Below are 12,428 nucleotides of genomic sequence, written 5' to 3' on the forward strand. Positions count from 1 at the left end.
ACCGAGACTCGAACTCGGGACCTTTGCCTTTCGCGGGCAAGTGCTCTACCAGGAGAGCTTCTGTAAAGTTTGGAAGGTAGGAGACGAGGTACTGCCAGAAGTAAAGCTGTGAGTACCGGCCGTGAGTCGTGCTTCGGTAGCTCAGTTGGTAGAGCACTTGGCCGCGAAAGGCAAAGGTCCCGAGTTCGAGTCTCGGTCGGGCATACAGTTTTAATCTGCCAGGAAGTTTCATATCAGCGCACACTCCGCTGCAGAGTGAAAATCTCATTCTGGATTAAAGTCGTTGTCTATCACGATATTCCAACAGCTCCAGAAGACATGCAGGAACGTATCGGTCTTGCTTGTAAGGTCCCGAGTTCGAGTCTCGGTCGGGCACACAGTTTTAATCTGCCAGGAAGTTTCATATCAGCGCACACTCCGCTGCAGAGTGAAAATCTCATTCTGGATTAAAGTCGTTGTCTATCACGATATTCCAACAGCTCCAGAAGACATGCAGGAACGTATCGGTCTTGCTTGTAATTCTCTTCAGCAGGCAACACTGGAAGCTGTAAGTCATTCTTTCATTCAACGAGTGCACCAGTGTATCGCTGTCCAGGGTCTCTACTTTGAGCACCTTTGAATCTTCTACTCTTGGGCAATGGTACAGGAGAGTCAAAGGTCATTTTGTGTTAACGTTTTTACTTGGTTTTCATTTTTTTTCTGATAATTCCAGCAAGTGGATGAGTTTGTGATTTCGGGCTCAAAGTTAATGTTGAGTTATGTAATTATTAACGTTGTGTTTCAGTGAATGGTACACTGTGATACATTTTTGAATAGGTCTTTAGGAGAGGAAATGAATTACCCAATAAAAAATACAGGGTGCCAGTTAAAGAAGTCATACCGTTGTCCATATCTTTGTAAAAAAAACAAAGCTACAACGAAGGCAATCATGCTGATTGATGTCCCCCTGACGACTAAAGAACATTTACTTGAAACATTTTGTAATTTGCATGTGGACAAACAGTTATTTAGGGTGGTCAAGTTAAATGGGACACCCTGTATAGTGAGTGAATTGGCATATCTGAGAAACGTGCCACCGTATATCGGGATTTAAGTCAAGCGAATGGGGATGTCTGCTGCAGTGTGCTACCACCTGGTGGCATTGGCTTAAACTTGTAATTGAGAAGTAAAGGGAACAGTGGACGCTCTTTACCAAATCCTCGTGTGTTTGGTCTATAGGGCAATTACGTCACTCCAGTTGCGCGTACGCAAAATCTTCTTAAAATTTGCACAAGTGAAGGTGTGCTAACGATCCTGATGCCAAGTTTCATCGAGTCTAGAGGAGCAACGTAGCATAGCGTGATAGATTTAGTGCCATGTCCGAGGGTTATTCGGAAAGTAAGGAACGATTGGTCGCGAAATGGAGACCACAGTGAAAATCCGATTAAGTTTTGCACAGATGTGTGGGGCAGTGTCTCTAGTATGCCCGTCGATCGCGTTGCGCAGTTCGTTTTAGTTCTGAACACACATGGAGCACATAAAGATACCTAGAACGATAGTGTCTCCCGCCAGGTACGAGGGCTTGGTGAGAAACTTCGCCTGAAGCTATGCAGCCAACATTACATAACTGTCGTGCGTTTTCTTCTTCAAGACAATTCTCAGCTGCATTCTGTAGGGGCAATGAGGATGCTCCTGCATCGTTTTCAATTGGAAATGTTTGATCACACACAATATAGCCTGTAATTGTCTCCCTCTGAGTTTCATCTCTGCTCACATGAACCGCTGGCTATGAAGACAACATTTTGGCACAGACACCGAGCTGTGGGCCAGCGTAGAGAATTGGCGGAAAGCACTGGCGGCTGCCTTCTATAACAAGGGTATCGGAAAGTTGGTACAACGCTACGACAAACCTCTAAGTCGGATCGGCGACTATGGAAGATAAGTAGCTGCAAGTTGTAGCTAACTGTTGCAAATAAAACAGTTTTGATTTTAACTGTGGTTTCCATTTCGCGACCTATCGTTCCTTACTTTCCTAATAGCCCTCGTATTTCAGCGTATCGCATCTACAGGAGATAGGGAAAATAATGTGAACAGTGGTAGTAATGGGATGGTTGTACTTTACAGTCAACAACTCAGGTAAGGCACGTGTTGCGCTAGACTCTGCGTGTTCAGATCGGACTAGGCATCAGTGCAGGTTGTTTACGAGTAATGCACCCTTGTATTTGAATTCAGAGGCCGAGATAGACGAACAATGAAAGACCTGACGGAGTTCCAAAAATGGCAGATTGTGGGGGCCCGATTAGCTGGAGCAGCAGCAACCAAAACAGCCAAATTATTCAATGTTTCAAGAGCAACTGTTGCAACAGTCATGATAGCCTACACAAATAAATGGAAAGACATCACCGTGTAAACGTAATAATGGGCGCAAATCAAAACTAAATGACAGAGACCGTCGTACGCTAACACGAACTGTGTCGAAACAACACAAAACAACGGCGGCTAAAGTGAATGCAGAGCTCAATAGGCATCTTCGAGACCCCGTATCTACCGACACTGTCCACCTATGACTCCATAAAGCGATCATTCGTGGACGAGCTGCTATAACGAAACTATTAGTGACAAAACCAGAGCAAAGGAATGCAAAACATGGTGTCAGGAGCATAAATCCTGGACTGCTGATCAGTGGAAACATGTTATGTGGTCCGACGAGTTAACGTTTTCGTTATTTCCAAAATCGAGCCGGGTTTACGTCTGGAGAACGCCAAAGAAGCCTACATCCTGATTGATTGATACCAACAGTTAAGCATGGAGGTTGAAGTGTGATGGTGTGGGCAGCTATATCATGGTATTCTGCTGGTACGATCATTACTCTCAAAGGCCGCTTTACAGCCAACGATTATGTGGACATTTTAGGCGATCAGGTGCACCCCATGATCCAAATGTTGCTCCCCAACACTGATGCCATATTTCAGGACGATAATGCATCAAAAAAAAAAAATGGTTCAAATGGCTCTGAGCACTATGGGACTCAATTGCTGAGGTCATTAGTCCCCTAGAATTTAGAACTAGTTAAACCGAACTAACCTAAGGACATCACACACATCCATGCCCGAGGCAGGATTCGAACCTGCGACCGTAGCGGTCTCGCGGTTTCAGACTGCAGCGCCAGAACCGCGCGGCCACTTCGGCCGGCGATAATGCATCCATTCACACAACCAGGACAGTACAATCGTCGTACGAGGAGGATGCAACCAACTGCAGCGGCTTTCCTGGCCAGCACAGTCCCCGGACTTGAACATTATCGAACCCTTGTGAGCGGTATTGGAGCGCAGACTCCGGATCAGATTTCCCCTCCTCTCGTCACGACAGGAGTTAGAATAGGCTCTGATATAAGAGTGGCATAACATTCCACTGGGGACTATACAATCATTATATGCCAGTATTCCAAGAAGAATCGCAGCTGTATTATGGCAAATGGGGATCCAACCTTTTATTAATAAACCATTCCCAAGTAAGTACAGGTGTTCACATTCTGTCTACATCCACGTGATTACTCTGCTATTCACAATTAAGTGCCTCGCAGAGGGTTCAATGAACCACCTTCATGCTGTCTCTCTACCTTTCCACTCTCGAACGGCACGTGGGAAAAACGAGCACTTAAATTTTTCCGTGCGAACCCTGATTTCTCTTATTTTATCGTGATGATCATTTCTCCCTGCGTAGGTGGGTGCCAACAGAACGTTTTCGCAATCGGAGGAGAAAACTGATGATTGAAATTTCATGAGAAGGTCCCGTCGCAACGAAAAACTGCCACTCAAATTCACATATCATGTCTGTGACACTGTCTCCACTATTTCGCGATAATGTAAAATGAGCTACCCTTCTTTGTATTTTTCGATGTCATCTGTCAGTCCCACCTGATGCGGATCCCACACCGCACAGCGGTACTCCAGAATAGGGAGCACAAGCGTAGTGTAAAACTTCCTGGCAGATTAAAACTGTGTGCCCGACCGAGACTCGAACTCGGGACCTTTGCCCTTCGCGGGCAAGTGCTCTACCAACTGAGCTACCGAAGCACGACTCACGCCCGGTACTCACAGCTTTACTTTTGCCAGTACCTCGTCTCCTACCTTCCAAACTTTACAGAAGCTCTCCTGCGAACCATGCAGAACTAGCATGGTTCGCAGGAGAGCTTCTGTAAAGTTTGGAAGGTAGGAGACGAGGTACTGCCAGAAGTAAAGCTGTGAGTACCGGCCGTGAGTCGTGCTTCGGTAGCTCAGTTGGTAGAGCACTTGCCCCCGAAAGGCAAAGGTCCCGAGTTCGAGTCTCGGTCGGGCACACAGTTTTAATCTGCCAGGAAGTTTCATATCAGCGCACACTCCGCTGCAGAGTGAAAATCTCATTCTGGAAGCGTAGTGTAAGCAGTCTCTTTGGTAGACCTGTTGCACCTTCTAAGTGTTCTGCCAGTGAATCGCAGTCTTTCGTTTGCTCTACCCACAATATTATCTATGTGATCGTTCGAATTTAGGTTATTTGTAGTTGTAATCCCTAAGTATTTAGCTGAATTTACAGCCCTCAGATTTGTTGACTTATCGCGTAATCGAAATTTAGCTGATTTCTTTTAGTACTCATGTGAATAACTTTGCACTTTTCTTTATTCAGGGTCAATTGCCACCTTTCGCACCATACAGATATCTTTTCTAAATCATTTTGCAAGTCATTTTGATCATCTGATGACTTTAAAAGACGGTAAATGACAGCATCATCCGCAAACAATCTAAGACGGCTACTCAGATTGTCTCCTATGTCGCTAATATACACTCCTGGAAATTGAAATAAGAACACCGTGAATTCATTGTCCCAGGAAGGGGAAACCTTATTGACACATTCCTGAGGTCAGATACATCACATGATCACACTGACAGAACCACAGGCACATAGACACAGGCAACAGAGCATGCACAATGTCGGCACTAGTACAGTGTATATCCACCTTTCGCAGCAATGCAGGCTGCTATTCTCCCATGGAGACGATCGTAGAGATGCTGGATGTAGTCCTGTGGAACGGCTTGCCATGCCATTTCCACCTGGCGCCTCAGTTGGACCAGCGTTCGTGCTGGACGTGCAGACCGCGTGAGACGACGCTTCATCCGGTCCCAAACATGCTCAATGGGGGACAGATCCGGAGATCTTGCTGGCCAGGGTAGTTGACTTACACCTTCTAGAGCACGTTGGGTGGCACGGGATACATGCGGACGTGCATTGTCCTGTTGGAACAGCAAGTTCCCTTGCCGGTCTAGGAATGGTAGAACGATGGGTTCGATGACGGTTTGGATGTACCGTGCACTATTCAGTGTCCCCTCGACGATCACCAGTGGTGTACGGCCAGTGTAGGAGATCGCTCCCCACACCATGATGCCGGGTGTTGGCCCTGTGTGCCTCGGTCGTATGCAGTCCTGATTGTGGCGCTCACCTGCACGGCGCCAAACACGCATACGACCATCATTGGCACCAAGGCAGAAGCGACTCTCATCGCTGAAGACGACACGTCTCCATTCGTCCCTCCATTCACGCCTGTCGCGACACCACTGGAGGCGGGCTGCACGATGTTGGGGCGTGAGCGGAAGACGGCCTAACGGTGTGCGGGACCGTAGCCCAGCTTCATGGAGACGGTTGCGAATGGTCCTCGCCGATACCCCAGGAGCAACAGTGTCCCTAATTTGCTGGGAAGTGGCGGTGCGGTCCCCTACGGCACTGCGTAGGATCCTACGGTCTTGGCGTGCATCCGTGCGTCGCTGCGGTCCGGTCCCAGGTCGACGGGCTCGTGCACCTTCCGCCGACCACTGGCGACAACATCGATGTACTGTGGAGACCTCACGCCCCACGTGTTGAGCAATTCGGCGGTACGTCCACCCGGCCTCCCGCATGTCCACTATACGCCCTCGCTCAAAGTCCGTCAACTGCACATACGGTTCACGTCCACGCTGTCGCGGCATGCTACCAGTGTTAAAGACTGCGATGGAGCTCCGTATGCCACGGCAAACTGGCTGACACTGACGGCGGCGGTGCACAAATGCTGCGCAGCTAGCGCCATTCGACGGCCAACACCGCGGTTCCTGGTGTGTCCGCTGTGCCGTGCGTGTGATCATTGCTTGTACAGCCCTCTCGCAGTGTCCGGAGCAAGTATGGTGGGTCTGACACACCGGTGTCAATGTGTTCTTTTTCCCATTTCCAGGAGTGTAGATCAGGAACAATAGAGGGCCTATAACACTTCCTTGGGGAACACCGGCTATTATTCGATGACTTTCCGTCTATTACGGCCAACTGTGACTTTTCTGACAGGACGGCGCACCCGCGTCATTCAAATTTTGTATATAATGTGTATAATGTGTAATGTAAGTCATGTAAATAGTTGTAGATAACTTAGATTTTCTTGTGCCTTTAGGTGAATTGCTCGCCTGCAGGTGTGTCCTTTCGCCTCGCAATTCAGGGGGCAATATAAAGGCACATTTGCATGCCGAGCGTGAGTTTCCGCGGAAACGCGAAATACTAATTAAATAAATGATCAGTGACAAATAAATAAAGCCTATGGCACACAACTGCAGCGCTGTGTCGCTGATAAAACAAAAGCACAATTACGTTACTCTTATGTTTGATTAAGAAAGGGAGAGCTCTGGTTGAAGTGGTGCGAGAAGCACGTATTTTATTTTATTGTCTGGCACACCGCCATATTTCATGTTATAGAAGAATACTGCGAGTTGCAACCACACTAGGCACTCGATTCTGTAAAGAATTTATATTTATAAAAGTAAGTAGGATTATGAACTGTTGGTTATTCATTGAATATATCTGATTTAACTAACTGTGTAACTTTTTTATGTTTAGTAGACAATCACCTCTGTACGACGTATTGGCATGGCTGGCAAATTATTGTAATATTGAGATTTAGATTATGAGTCCGCACCTACCGCAGCAGTCTTTGGAAACGATTTAATTACGAAGTCCGATTATTCAGTTTTATTTCACGGTCAACTACGAGTAACATTGCCTTTACGAAAAAGCCATTGTCAAGCGTCTGATAACGAATAATTAAACGTCCACGTTCCAGATAAGCAAATACAATTGCAATCACAATCACCATCATACAGATAGAATAATTAACATATTCAAAATAGCATTTTTTTTATTTATTTTATTTATTTTATATTGGCGACCGTGACAGGACTTGTTATTTTGTCATTTGTTACATTGTTCTCTTTGTTTCATGTAAAAAATCAACTTTCTGGACCTGGACGTCAATGTATGAGAGATAACAAAATCTGAAGATATTTTCCAATTCTGAAATTTTGCGGGAAGACGCAATGAAACTTCCAGCAAAATAAGGTAAGACGCAGCATCTTTGCATTGGTAGGCTTGACCAGACGTATAATTCAGTGTATTAGCTTTTCAGTAAATTCTGTAGTGTTTCTTTTCTGCATAACAGTTTCAGTGATAAATTTCATTCTCAGTACTTTTCCCTAAACAATAACGTATGCAACAATACCAATACACGAGTGTACAATATGGCCGACTTCTGTACGATATCATGTAACATGGCCAGCAGCCATTACCAATAATCTCAAATTCAGTTTATATTTTTAAATTAACAGACAGCCATTGTTGCTACGAGTGATTCATGCTCAACTACATTTTATTTTAAAATCAGTGTCAAAAATTTTCTTGAAACATATATCACGTGTGGCATGGTAATAACTAGAAAACAATACGCAAAAATGGAACAGCAAGCACGTACTATTCAGACGCAATCCGACTCGGACGTGAGACAAGTGTTAGAAAATGACTTTACGACAGCAACCGGTAGTCACGATTCATCAAACATTGACGCAAGTGTTGACGAAAATTTTGACGATAGGCCGTCCACTACAAAAATTTCAAAATCTCAATCAGAGCCCATGTTAATGCATGACGTCACGTCTAATGACGCGGCGGGGTCAGAGACCTTGCAAACGGTAAACATTGCCGACATGTTACAAATGCTAATGAAACAAAACGCCGAAAACATGGCAACCTTAAAGGCACAATTAGAGACACAGAATGAACAGTTAAAAACACAAAATGACGAAATCAAATCTGATCTCATAGCAATCAAGATAGGTAATGACACTTTATGTAAGCGTGTGGAACTTATAGACGCCACACTGACCAAACAGATGACCGAACTCAGTACTAAATTTTCCCAGCTTAATACGAGACAAGAAAAGACTACAACTGACGTAGCACTTTTACAGACACAAGTAAAAAACCTTAATGTCACGTGTGAAGTTCTTACTGAACAAATTCAAACATATCCTTCAGTACATGACAATCTTGAAAAACGAATTACTGACGTACAGAATAAATTTGACAATGTTGAACAACACCTGACTGACATCTTACAATCAGATGCCACAGCTCGTTTTCAAAATATTAATAAAGAATTTCATGATTGGGTTGAGAACAAAGACAAACATTTTGATAGATGCTTACGTGAAAATTTACCAACAATTGTGCACGACTCCGTAGCGCAATACATTACTAATAACAAACAGCTGATCAGTGACGCAGTACAATCCGTCACTGCACCCATGAGACAATTCACCGATCAACTACAGTCTGAATGTAACGAAAATATCAGTCAAAATGTACAGTTCAGAAACCAATATACATTCGAGTATGATACACACATTCCGCACACGACAAATACACAAGAACAAAACACACCACGACTACAACACATACCACGATGTGGAAACACAAACACAAGCTATTATCATGGTAAACCACAGCAACATTATCGTAATTACTCGCCAGCTGGACATAGCAGTAATTACAGTGGGACAAATCCATATCACAATGCGAAAGAAGATGAAAGCTTAATGAAACACAGGCAATTTCAGATTTTTATCCCAGAAAAACGAACCATTCATCCGGTGATTTTTCTTAAATCTTTTAGTAACGCATTTCCACGCACTTGGAGTGACCGGAAAAAGATTTCATATATTGTCGGTTACATCCAAGGCGATGCAGCTGTCTGGGCATACAGTCAAGCTGACGTATGTACCACGTACAGTGAGTTTGAGCGTGCTTTTCTGAACAAATTCTGGTCGCAATCCGTCCAGGAGCGACTCAGAAGACAAATTTTAGAACCTGAAACTTTTAACAGTAAAAATGGTAACTTACGCAGATATTTTGAAAAATACTTGAACATGGGACATTTTTTAGACGAACCAGTCGCAACGCGTGATATACTCCGAGCGTTAAAGGCCAAATTGCCTTTCAACATTAAGGAAAAACTTCTACATATCCCGGATGACGATTCAGATTATTTTTTAACAGCTTTAGATTCGGTTGACATGTTACTTGAAGATCAGCGCTTCGCGCGGCAAAACAGCAGCCACAATGTTTACACTAGTGGTATGCAAAACATGCAGGCTTGCCAACACAATTCTGGCGCGCCCACAGTTGGATACGCGGTACAACAAAAACAGCAAACTCACATGCCGTCTCAGTACGGAAATCAAAATCAACACGCGTATTCCAATACAAACAATAGTTACAACAGTAATAACATTTCATGCGGCAATCCATACAAAAGGCACCGCGGTAATAACTACAACGGTAACAACGGATACAAAGGTAATAACAAAAACACAAACAGAAATAGAAATAATAATAACTACGAGCCAAGACAGCATCAAGGTTGGACTCGTAACGATCAGTACTTTCATTCAAACTCTGCTTTACCACAGCAGCCACCAGGTCAAAATTGGAGCATACCTTACGACCGACAGGTAAGTTATAATGCGCAACAGCAACAACAACCGCAAAAGTTTGGAGATCATAATAGGCAATATCCGAATGTGAATATAATAGAAATGACACCTGATGGACAACCTCAATCTGTGTCAGTACCTAGTACAAATGCTAATCCAACAAACTAGAAACAGTCACTACTTTGCCCCAGGTCGTGGCTGAAGAATTCTTGGGGGGCGACTTCAATGTTAATCAGTTATTTGACACCACACTTGAACAACAGAATAATGATATGCCGAGTAATTCTAAACAAAAACTACCTGTTTTATTTATAAGATACAACCACAATAACAATATATCAGATGAACTTTTACAAGACAGTACACAATGTCGTTTAAACACAAATGAAATTGTTTTAGCATCTACTACTGGTGTAGTAGGTGGGATTCCAACTACTATTATCCTAGATACAGGTGCAGCTGTGAGCGTTTTGTCTTTTAATTTCTATAAAAAGATGTGTGAATTGGAACCTGTGCCTGAGTTTCCTGCCCAAAACTGTAAAATAACTACTGCACTAGGTAATAAGTCATGTAGGGTTACGAAGCAAGTTTTTGTAAACGTTAAAATAGGTAATGGAACCGTACAATGGCCATTCCTGGTTGTACAAGACCTTGTGACAAATTGCATATTAGGAATAGATATTATGAGCGAGAAGGACTGCATTATAGACTTCTCCAAGGGTAAATGTATTTTAAATGATAAAAGCAGTGTAATTATTATTGATTTGGACAGGAGAACTCTAAAGCATGACAAACACTGTACAGGGTACAAGGTTCAGTTAGTACTTGACAATGACATTCAAGACATGCAAACACACTCATCTGACACAGAGCTAATGGACTTGAAAACATTGCTTGATCATAAGATAAGTGAAGCTACAGCTCTCAGTGTACATGAACGTATAAAACTACAGGAAGTGTTATCCAAATATTTACAAGTTTTTACCAAACGATTAGGTGTTATCAACACGTATGTGTACAAGATTGAAGTTAAGCCTCACAAGATCTTCTACCATAAGACATATAACGTACCGTTATCTCAACGACCTGCTGTGTGGCAAGAATTAAAACAAATGTTAGACTGGAAGGTCATTGAACCATCCACCTCACCTTATTGTAGTCCTCTACTTGTTGTCAAAAAATCAAATGGAAGCATTAGGTTAGTGTTAGACGCACGAGCTATTAATGAAATAATTTTACCGGTTCACACAAAACCCGAAAATTTAGAAGAGTAATTACAGAAATTTCTAGATGCAAAATATTTTTCCACAATAGATCTCGCTAATTCGTTTTGGCAGGTGGATATCACTCCTGATTCTCGGAAATATACTGCATTTATGTTTGGGGGCCAAACTATCAGTTTTGTGTTCTACCCTTCGGACTGAATGTCAGCTCTGGGGTATTCATTACAGCCCTGGATACCGTGCTTGGCGACGATTTAGTTGAGACAGTCACACACTATGTAGATGATATACTGATAGCTACACAATCTTGGAATGAACACGTTGACACTCTTCAAAGAATTTTAGAAAAATTTGCACAAGCTGGAGTCACAGCCAACCTAAGAAAATCAAAATTTGGTTGCAGTGAGATAAAGTATTTAGGACATATCATTAATTCACAGGGCATACGTCCGGATCCCAGTAAATTAGATGCTATCAGAAACTTTCCTATCCCTCGAACTAAAAAGCAGTTAAAATCATTCCTTGGGCTATGTTCATTTTTCAGACGCTTTTTGCCACAACCACTTTTGAACAGTAAACATCTGCTAAATCTACTCAGAAAGAATCAAGTTTGGATCTGGTCGGAACAGTGCCAGAATGACTTTAATACAATTAAACATGCTTTAGTGAATGCTAACATATTGAGCCATCCAGATTTCAATTTAGATTTTTGTATGACTTGTGACGCTTCACGTACTGGCTTGTGCTGTTGCTTATTTCAAGTTGTAAAGAATAAAGAGGAGGAACAGATAAGAATTATTGGGTTTGCGAGTCGCACTCTAACTGAATGTGAGCGTACATACTCCACTACTGATGTAATGAATGTTGTGTCTAACCTATCATAATTTCAGATGACATCACAAAAAACATCGATAATATCCCAGCAAAACCGCTAAAGAGGATGTAAATATCTGCAATTCATGTAATCAAATGTGATACAATGTAATAACCTATAGCGATGTAAAGATGATGTAAACATGTTTATGTGCAACTATATTATGTTTATGCTAAGAAAATATGTGACGTGTGTATGTATAATTACTTATTTTTTTAACTGATGTATAGTGTAACTGTTACTATGTAAAAATTTGAACAAAACGAGTGCCAAAAAGACATTGCATAGTGAACCACTGTTCACGGACATTAACGAACATTACTAACTCTGCAACTATGCGGAAACCTATGTGAAAGAAACTGTTAATGTCATTCATTATGCAGCGTATCTATGTGAACGCGATGAACGATTTCCTTGATTAATAACTACGAACATTTAGGTGAGCTATATTCAGCAAAAAACTGAAAATGTGAAGTGCATAATTCGTGCATCGTCTAGTGACATTACTACAGTACCCAACTTCAAGATGTTAACTGGATT

General features: G+C 42.8%; 1 non-coding gene across 1 annotated transcript; it reads left to right on the forward strand.

Annotated features, from left to right (window-relative positions):
* Positions 1-4,243: 4,243 nt before the first annotated feature.
* Trnas-cga lies at positions 4,244-4,318 on the forward strand. Its single transcript has one exon. It is a non-coding gene; the product is annotated as a tRNA-Ser (tRNA).
* Positions 4,319-12,428: the final 8,110 nt, after the last annotated feature.

This window comes from Schistocerca americana, chromosome 3 (genome assembly GCF_021461395.2).
Source record: "Schistocerca americana isolate TAMUIC-IGC-003095 chromosome 3, iqSchAmer2.1, whole genome shotgun sequence".
Classification (NCBI taxonomy): Eukaryota; Metazoa; Arthropoda; class Insecta; order Orthoptera; family Acrididae; genus Schistocerca; species Schistocerca americana.